A 9,373-nucleotide genomic window follows, 5' to 3' on the forward strand; every position below is an offset into this window, starting at 1 on the left:
TTTCCAGCACTCTGTCTGCTCTGCCTGACATAGACCTAATCTTTTTTCCAAGGAGTGGAACTTCCTGCCTTTCTTCAAAAACTAGATATATGTCTACATGCATAAATCCCTAAGCCACAATAATTTGACTGCTTGGTTATCTCTAGGGTTGCCATTTTCATTTTGCTTGGCACAAGAAAAATAGAGCAGAGTTACTAAAGCAGACAAGCTTTAGCTCTAGAATCTTGAAATGGCTTTTAGTTTCTGATCAACTGGAGAAATAGTTGGAAATCTTTTAGCTGGTTTTGTTACTGAGTACACACCTTTCTGGCCCCAGCTGTACCCCTGGATGAGGTTCCAATCCCCAGCTGATCATTCTTCTACCTCTGCACTTTTGCCATGCCCTAGTGTCTTCCAGCAGATTGGAGCATGCAAATCTGGTCTGTGACACTTCAATAAGCTCAGACTTGTCAGTTGCACCCAAAATTTGAACAGGCTGGATCAAGTACCTTGGCTGATTTTCCTAGAGGCTGTCAACAGGGCATTCATGAGAACTGCTCTGCAAATGGGGCTGGGGGGTTGCTCCTGGCAGCTGCTGTGACAGAGGACATTATCTACCAGCATAGCTCAGTCTGGTGTGCTTGCCAATAAAAAGCAAAGCAAAACAACCTCTGCTCTTTGCAGGTTATTGTTTTCTGGTGTTTTCTATTCAGTAAAGGGAGGTGAGTACCATCATCCCCTGCTGAGAAAGATGGGAATTACTGTATATTGGAAAATGTCTTTCCTTCCATTGATTGTGGGGACTTTGTTAGACCAAAGATTGAGCCTTTTTTCATGGTTAGAGCCAGGCAAGATATCTCCCACTCACTCTGTCATACGAATCAGGATTGTGAGACCTCAGACTTGTAAGGTTCACAGCTGTGAGCAGCATGAAAGCAGACTGGAACACCCTCCAGTACAGATCCTCTGTAACTGCAATGGGACATGGAAGAAATAGGTGAGGATAGCTGAGGTTTTTTGCATAAACACACTCCCTATCAACTATAAAAGAGTTGTTAGTTCTCCCCTCTCCTTAACAGCATCCTGGGTGATCAGTAGATGAGCTGAAGTGGAAGGAGAAGTATGAAAATGTTGCTACTCCTTTCCATACAGGTGTAATGGGATGAGCTTGTGACCCCATACACATAATGACCACTACAGCTGAGCCAATGCAGCTGGGGAGTTCATCCACATTATTCTTCCCCAGACTGAGAACCAGAAAAAAAGAGCTGACCCAAAAAAAATTTAAAAAAAAAAATATACAGAAAGAAAGAGGAGTCTGCCTCTTCCTGCCCCAGCTCTCCCCCAGCTGGTTCAGCTTACACTGCTGCTCCCTCCTGGCCCACAAGTCTCAGGCTTGGACTGTGCATGGGTGCAGAGCAGTATGCTGTTCAAACAAACCAATGCACCATTTGAGATGCCTGTGGCCCTGCTGTGTCCCATCTAGATATATTAATAGGTCACAAGTCAAACCCGGGTGTCTGCTTGCTCACTTTTTGAAAATAAAGCTTCTGTGCCAGGCGTTGTCAATAAGGTCACTCACACAAGGCATCTATTTAGTCTCAGAGTCGGCAAAGCCAGATCAGTGGTCTGGGGAGAAGAAACAGCTACTTGAACTTTATAGGTTAAGAAAATCCCCAGCTAAAGTGGATCACCGTTGTTGAGTTTCCAGTTACATCCAAAGAAATGTCAACACTGATGTTTTGCGATTGGGATGGTGAGTAATTTTACCTAGGTACATTTTTCTAGACTTTGGTTTTACAAGGTGTTCCCGGATTGGAGCTGTATTGTTTCTTCTCAGGTCCAGTCTGCAGATTCCAAGTGCAAAACAGAATTTCTTTCTTCCACTCATTTCTTTTTATATCTAATCTACACTTAAAAAGGAGCCTCAAAGTCTCCTGTATTTTTTTTAAGCAGCAAGTCATTACTGACAAGTGGGAACTGCAAACAGGATCTTTTGGGCTCAACTGACTTGTTTTTAAAAGACTCAACTGAACTGTGACTTCACGTTAAAAGTGTGCAAAAATCAACCAGTGATTCAGTAATTTTCTGTTCTTGAGCTTTCATGTGCAGTAATAAAAGTCGGTCTGGAGGGACAGCTTGTATTTCTCTCTCATGGCTTTACAGGAATTAATTCATTAATTAATTATGGCTTCCAGAGATGCAGATGAGTGATAGTATGACAGACACAATCAAAAACCTCACTGAGGACTGGCCAAAAAAAAAAAAAAATCACAGAAAATGAGCAGAGCAGTGGCAAATTATTTACATGAGCCAGAGCTCAAAAATTGGTGGCTTTATCTGGGATGCCTACCACATGGGTTGGCTATTGTCCTTATTCTTTTACTTATTACTTATTTATGTCCATATACATGTATGATGTTTCATAAAAGAAATCAACGTTACTTGCAGGTATATTAGGCTCTAGACACACTAAGATGATTTCTTTTTGTTGGTTTATACATAGACTTAGGTCAAAGATAAAAATGTTTATTCACACCAAGGAGCCAGTCTCAGCTTCCTGATAGACTCATCAAGGGGCATAATTACTTTCCCTGAGACCTTTCAATCTGCCCCAGTCTTACAGCTGGAGGAGGAAATTGCTTTCCCACCCTGGGAAAATGTAGAGGGTTTTGATTGCTTCCTCCTATTCAGAGGGACCCTTGGGATGTATCACATTACCAGCTTCCAGCACCCACCACGAGGACTCACGGAGAGCAGAATGCTGTCCAGAATTTGGCCCAGGTACAGAGTCAGTCCTTCAGCCAGGATCAGTCACAACAGACTCGAGCTGAATGCAGGTGTGGCCTTCTTCAAAACAGTGAAGAACAAGCTTGTGAAGTACTGTGGGCCTAAGTTTTGGGGTTTTTTCCCCCCATCTTTGAGATGGAAAAAGCCTTTCATCTGCTCCAAGACAGAGAGTAAGTAGAAAGTGAAGAGAGCATCAGTTTCCCATGCAGCCCCCAACTTGGGAAAGCAGGTGGAGTGGAGAGGAGAAACCACCTTTCAATTGTGTTTTAATGAACAAGTTGTTTGTTCTTCCGTGTCCTTTGATGAATGGGTGTTTTCCTTCAAAAGCTGACGTTTGTCTTTCATTACGCCCAGCATATGCTCTACTAGGCAGGACCGTTTTTCTACTCTAGATAAATAAACATGAAAATGAATTTATCTCACAGAAGCATGTTCTCTTTCAAGTCTGGCACAAGCCTGCCCTCTCCCCCAATAAATCTCTGGGTAAATGTGTACTCCTTAACAAACCCTCCCCCTTACATCAAATGGAGACATTTTGTAAGCTCCCATCTCCCCACAGCTCAGGAAAGCTGCCACTGACTCCAGGCACTTAGAGGTAGTGATTTAAGTACAACTCACAGCTGAATTTGAGAGCTCTTTATCATCAAAAAGGAAACTTTTCCAAACCAGAAAGCATCCAAACCCTCTTCCCAGCTAGTAGTAGATAGCACTTTAACCCTCAAATTATGGGGCTGATGTGAAACAATGCTGCCTGCAGGCTCTGGCGTGGGATCTGCTGTTGGATGGAAGTTGGGTAGTGTAGTATGATGCCAGCTAGTCTCCCCTTGGAGAAACAGACTGTTCATTTGATGTACAGGCCTGTGGATAAAGCTGGTTAAATTTTCAAAGTCATTTTGGTTTCCTTCCAAACTTAGTCCTATCTGCTGTTTGCACTTTATCGGTTCACAACCTTATCCTGCACACAGTTTCTTTGGGTTTAGACATGGCAAGACACGTCCAGAAATGACAATTCCTGAACCTCTATGTCACTGCATGCCTTAAACCCACTGAAATGTACACTGAAACCAAGGCACACTGGGGCACTTTGCAGTTCCTCACCTTCAGCATGAGAGACTTAGCTCTTGAACCAGTTCAGACAAAGAAATAAAGCTGGGTGACAGTCCTTCACATTTCTGGACAAACAATCACACAGCCTTATGTCAATGAAACTTTTGCAATCTGTCAGTATTTTCACAAATACCACAAGCAGTTTGGTCAAATAGTGGCCCTGATTCATGAAGGTGCTTAAGCATGTGCTTGACTCTGACTGCAAGTTGGTGTCTCCTTGCAGTCAGTGATACTGAGGCATATCTGTGATTATGTGCCTGTTTAAGTGCCTTTGAGTGCTTAACTGATCTCCTGAATAGGGCCAGTCTGAGTCATTCAGTAACACCTGTCCTGCTACAGGACAAATAATAAATCAGCCTGGTCAAGCTGTCTCTGAGCTCATCTGTGAAGCATGTTGTGATGGCAACCACTGAGAGTGCAGCTCCTCAAGCAGATCCTGACCACTACAGGCACATCCCTGATGTGTGGGAGGCGCAGAGAATTCCAGGACTTTCTGAGAAGTTTGACTTTGAAACAGGACATACAAACCCGAGATGAAACTGTTTCCCTCACTCAAGATTTTGTATTCTGAGGCCTATAAGAGAAATTATTTCAGCATAAATGGCGATTGTGCTCCCTGAAGATTTCGAGCTGCATTGCAAACACATTATAACTCTTTTGCAAGCCCCTGCTGAATTTCAGCCTCGTGGATTAAAGAATAGCATCACTGAAAACAAGTCTAATCATTGCAAAGGTTGTTGTGGTGGCTTGGCCTGGACCATGCCTCAACCTTGCCCTCAGATTTGCACCACCCACACATCAGTAGCAGCACCACTGCTCGCAATTTGCTGCTACAGCAAGGGAGGTAGAAAATCACTTTACTTGGCTAAGTGTTACTCCATCATTCCCCCTTGAGAAGGATGACTTTGTCTGGCTTGCTGATGATTTCTTTCCCAGTAATGTTTTTATTGAGCATATGAAAGTGTTAAGCTGTGTCTCACTTAGGCTGCATTCTGCTCTTAACTGGATTACCATACAGAGAATGTTACAATGAGGCTCCGAGGTTTGCAGGGTCAGCCTGGTAAATGATAGCACCTCTTGAAGCTATAATGGATGAGAGTATCCTTGATAAGATTTGACACTTGTACTATATATGCTGTCAGAGCAAACATTTTGCTTTTTTCTTGATGTTTTTAAGGCCATAAATACTGATCTCTAATGTTAAGTATGTGAACCTCACATTAATCACACTGCCAGGGAGAGCAAAGAGCTTTGCTCATAAACTGAAATGGAGCACAGTTAATCTATCAATGTTCTGTAATGAGGACTATTATAACAAAGTATTTAGGTTGATTTACTGATGGGCTACACATCTCTGGTAATGGTCACACATCAGTAAAAGAGCAAAGGGACCATCTGGATCACCAGGAGTTTGAGATTTATTGAATAATGTGAAGATCCCTCCTTATCTCTACTATAAAGTTCTTAAACTCATTCTTTATCAGTTCACTTTCTCAAGATCAATCTGCTCACCAGGGCATCACTGCCCAGTTTACATGTTGGGGTAGCCTGTCCTCTCAATTTCAGTATTTTCAAATTCTTCCTTCAGTTTCAGAGACAGGACAAGAGAAGGCAAAGGTACTTTGGTGATTTTAGAATTACCTGAAAATACAGAAAGGTATTTAAAAAAAGCTAAAATCAATGAGCCTGAACAATACTTTTATTTAGTCTTTATACTGTATAATTTGTATCTAGCATCCTCCCACGGGCATTTGATCCATGTCAGGAGCTGATGTCAAATAGATACAAAACACATCTGCCGCCCCTCCCTTGGAGATTTTAAATCTGGATATTATCATGTAGTTAATCAGAATTACAATCAGAAAATTATTATCAGGTAGTTAATCAGAGTAACAATGATGGGCTCAGGAGGCAGGAATAATCTCACTTTTGCTTAGACATCTGCATTAGAAGTACCTACACCTAATTTGCACTTACCCATCTTTGGCTTGTATATGGCTTTTGAGCACCTCGAGCATTTTTAAAAAATGTCCAAATGACAGCAGGTGAACCATACTCAGTGAGGTACTATTTTTCCTTCTCATGCCATAGAATCACTATCCCTGTCCAAGAAGCACCAGACAGTACACTGGTAAGTCTAGGAGCTGGATGTGGGGGAACCTGTCCTGGGGGTACAGTCCTAGACGTACATTGTGGGAAAGCAGTGACAAGTAAATAATCAGGTCTCCTAAGCCCCACACCAGTTTAAATTAAGGTGCTTTGCATCTGAGTCAATATTCAGAGCACCCATAAGTCTAGGAATGAAAGTTCTTCCTTTCCCCTCTGCTCTATCTAGGAGAAACTTCAATACGTTATTATAAACAAACTTGTTTTAGGATGCTTCTTCTGGTGGTTGTCAAGATGAAAACACCAGGTTTACACACAAGCTCCTCACATTTCCCATATGGGACCACCTGTGAATCATCCACACAAGTGTGAACATGGACAGTCCCTTTTTAGTATGGAAATTGTGCTTAAAGGCATTTTGCTTGCTGCAGGTGAATTCAGTCGTGATTGGAAATCAGTAGGTCTGATTTTCAGAAACCAGTTGATAAAACTTTGAGTTCATTCAGGGCATCAGGTGAGTGGAGCACTCTTAAAAAAAAAAAAAAAAGGTAAAAAAAATCCCTTCTTCCATTTACACAGGCAAACATTGGAAAGAACATGACCTGTCAGGAAAAGAAGGAAATTAGCTCTCCAAATACCATATTCAGCTGTGGAGTGTCAGGCTTCTCTTGCCACTGGATGCAAAGCAATCACCCCAGCTGCACACTCATCAAGGCAGGCCAAATTTGGTTGAAGAAATGGGACAGGAGAGGCATTTCTTCTAAAAGGTCATCAGTAACACAAACATACTTCTTAAAAGACCTTCTTAGTCCCTGTCTGGCTCCAGTTCCACAGGAGAGATGATTGTGTACACCCTTGTCTGTTCTGTCAGCACAGCTCTGCTCTGTGCTGAACACGTTGTACCACCACTCACTTGCAATGAAAAGCTGTTCCCTGCTCCAAACTGGCCAAAGGATGAGAAAAGATGCCAGGTCAGAAAATAGAAATGGCCACAGAGTGTCTGGGACAAGAAGTGCCACTGTATGAGGGCAAGCAAAAATACACTTTTCTCCCACTTGGCATATTCACAGATACCAACCATGGATGAAGACCCAAGAGGAGAAAGTGCCAACAGGAGCCCAGACTGGAACCCCTGGGAGAGCAAACACAGTTGGCAGGTGTTTCTTGCTGCACCTTATACTCAAAAACCAGCGGGGAGCTATATTTCTGTAGCAGACTGAGAGATTTCTAGACTGAACAAAGGAATAATACAGGCAAAGGTGTTAGAAGATAAAACTGAAAGAAACATTCAACCAAAAACTAATGTATCATTAATATTTAATAAACTGCTTTGCCTTGCCTTCTTCAGGTTGTGATAAAGACTTTTTCTCTGCTCTTTCTTCTTCACTTTACTTTCCCCCATTTTCTCTCTCTCTCTCATTTTTTTTTCCTTCCCCTAGTTTCTGCATCTCTTGGATTTGAATACACCAAGAGTTCTGGATGTGAACCTGAACTCAGATCCATATTTCACAACTTTCTTCTATTTTTCTAACAGGGGACTCTGAATGACAATATGCTCAGACTGTGGGAGAGCATAGGCCAAATTTCAACCTGTGTGCTGCAGTTAAATGTCAGATCTGATTCTTGTATTTCTCTTCTGACCAGGGCTAAATAATACCAAAAATTATGTAATTTGAAAGTTTTGGAGAGATAAGAAAGGAGGGTTGGTAAGGAACAGTCCAAGCCTAAATCTCCCAGCTCCTTCCCAGTGCATCCAGATCCCAGGAAGGTCATCATCAGCTGCAAGTCTCATCTATGGAAGCAACCTTAGGAGTCCTACATTTTTTAAACCTGCTGCTGTTTGTTGGCTAGTGATCCTGACAGGAGTTTTTCTAAACCATTTTGGACAGATGAACAGCATTCTGCCTGTCCCATCTCAAAGACATGCTCTGTCCCCAGAGCACTGGGAAACTGTAAAGCAAACTGTATTTCTCTCTTGCTACAGAACACCTGTGAAGCCTTTACTTATCTCAAAGGTGCCAAGGATGTTAAAAGCAATTTGTAAAAATGCCTTGACCTGATTTATCTGTTGCAAGTGTTGTTATTTAAGCAAGGGACACAATCACTCAAGGTCTTCTCCTTAGATAGCAGAAAGAATGAGGCACCACAAAAAAATTTAAGGCAGACCAACTCAACCTGGGCAACCCCTGCACACTACGGCAACAGCCTAAACTGAGTAAGGTTAACTTGGGTATTTCAATGAAATATCTAAGTTTAGGAAGAAATTAATCTGGGTGTATGAAAGTGTTGTATTCAATTTTGGTAATGTCACTGCCAATGCAAGTGCTTAAATATGTCATCAAAATTCTCACTCTACATTGACCCAGACTGGAAGCTAAACTTATGATGTGCCCGTATTTATGATGATTAATGTTTCCTACTAATTTGCAGGTATGGATTGATGGGAATTAGGACAATATTGGAAATACTTTACCTTGTGCAGCCTTGGAGTAGGAAAACACTTGAATAGAAGTTAAGGCATGTTACACTTTTGGTAGACAAATCATCATGGAAATAGATAAAATGATATTTAAAATATCCTTGCTTGAATTGGGTTTATTCAACAAGCCTGGAGGGTTGGGGATAGCTCAGAGACTATATGGCTAAGTCTGGGTTGCCATATATTCTGTACTGTAGAGACTTATTTCTCCTCTGGAGTCACAGCATGTGTGCTCTCCAAAAATCCAGCTCTACCCTCAGCCACTCTAAATCAAGCAATTACCCTGGGGCTTGGTTTGCTTATGTACTCAGACAGTGAAAAGGGCACTGGTACAGACAACAATATCGGGCCCCACTTCTCACAAAAATCCCAGCCATGTTTTCCTGCATGTCTGTCTACTGAAGAGGCTGCCCAGCAACCCTGCTTTGTATAAACAGCCTGGTGAAACCCCAAGAGCAGAGAAATATATTTTGGGTCCAAATTTGGAGTTGAAATAGAGCAGAGCCATCAGAAAGAGTGTAAATCAGAGATGAAATCCCCATTTAATCCTGACAACGAGGTCGAATGAATAAGTGCCCAGTCCTGTCTTGATTTGCATGCAGTGCTCCCCTGTTGAGTTCCACCAGGACCCCCAGCTTCTTGCCCTCTCAACTGCAGAGAGACTTTTTTGAAGGGCAATGAAAACTGTGATTTCTACACCTCAAAATTATTAAATGAATTGCAGAGTGAAAACAGGAGACAGAGCCCAAGCACCTCAATTCTCTGACACCTCCTGGATCAGCTTCGCTGATCTCCAGCCCAGGCACTACACAAGTTGTCAAGTGGGAAGGTGTGGGAGAGGAGTGACACTCGTTATCATGGAAGGGCAGGGGAAGGAGCCAGGCTGGAGCTGAGTGCCGTGGTGAGGCGATA

General features: G+C 42.3%; 1 long non-coding RNA gene across 1 annotated transcript; it reads left to right on the top strand.

The window, feature by feature from the left end:
• Window positions 1-1,569: 1,569 nt before the first annotated feature.
• LOC146438711 (uncharacterized) lies at window positions 1,570-7,327 on the top strand. The gene is made up of 2 exons (XR_014852115.1): window positions 1,570-1,735; window positions 6,562-7,327. It is a non-coding gene; the product is annotated as an uncharacterized LOC146438711 (long non-coding RNA).
• Window positions 7,328-9,373: the final 2,046 nt, after the last annotated feature.

The sequence above is a fragment of the Lichenostomus cassidix genome, chromosome 4, assembly GCF_008360975.1.
Source record: "Lichenostomus cassidix isolate B80296 chromosome 4, HeHo_3.0, whole genome shotgun sequence".
Lineage (NCBI taxonomy): Eukaryota > Metazoa > Chordata > Aves > Passeriformes > Meliphagidae > Lichenostomus > Lichenostomus cassidix.